General features: G+C 30.7%; 1 long non-coding RNA gene across 1 annotated transcript; it reads right to left on the bottom strand.

Moving 5' to 3' along the window:
* Positions 1–76: 76 nt before the first annotated feature.
* On the bottom strand, positions 77–765 carry LOC113473334. The gene is made up of 2 exons (XR_003395335.1): positions 538–765; positions 77–349 (listed from the first exon to the last, which is right to left on the bottom strand). It is a non-coding gene; the product is annotated as an uncharacterized LOC113473334 (long non-coding RNA).
* Between the last annotated feature and the right edge of the window lie 6 nt (positions 766–771).

Genomic DNA, 771 nt, shown 5'->3' on the forward strand with positions numbered 1-771 from the left:
CCTCTGTCAAATTCCATCTTTTTCAGCCTTGGTACATTAATAAAATACCGCTAAAGAAAATAAAAACAGGAATAGCTATTATTGTAGGCAAAAAATATCAATGACATCCTTTAGAAAAATTTTATATTAGAAAAAATAAATAAGTATACATAAATGTGCATAATTTCTCATCTAGCTAACTTATTTTTCAAACTTGGACACAAAAACATGAGAGAATATGAATTGAGCACAGGAGTAGAAATCCATTATGGATACCTAACCAGAAGAGAACCACAATCTTCAAAATTACTTCAAACAGAAACACGTCGGAAGAAAAATATTAATCAAAAATAATATCGCTATGGACAATCTTGTGAAAACGTACATAAAAGTGCAGTTTCATCAGCATTAAAAGTTAAAACGCGATGTTGGAATGGGGGTAAGAAAAAGTCAGGAGTGGGGGTACAAAAAAAACATTGTTTCGGGGTTCTGTCTTGTGAGGTAATCTCAAGTTGAATGATAAACTTTTAAATCAAAAATAATATCGCTATGGACAACCTTGTGAAAACGTACATAAAAGTGCAGTTTCATCAGCATTAAAAGTTAAAACGCGATATTGGAATGGGGGTAAGAAAGAGTCAGGAGTGGGGGTACAAAAAAAACATTGTTTCGGGGTTCTGTCTTGTGAGGTAATCTCAAGTTGAATGATAAACTTTCAGAATGTATGTAAACCCTTGTAAAAAAATATACATCTATAATAATTTTCAAAAAAAAAAAAAAAAAAAAAAAAAA

The sequence above is a fragment of the Diaphorina citri genome, unplaced genomic scaffold, assembly GCF_000475195.1.
Source record: "Diaphorina citri unplaced genomic scaffold, Diaci psyllid genome assembly version 1.1 scaffold25242, whole genome shotgun sequence".
Lineage (NCBI taxonomy): Eukaryota > Metazoa > Arthropoda > Insecta > Hemiptera > Psyllidae > Diaphorina > Diaphorina citri.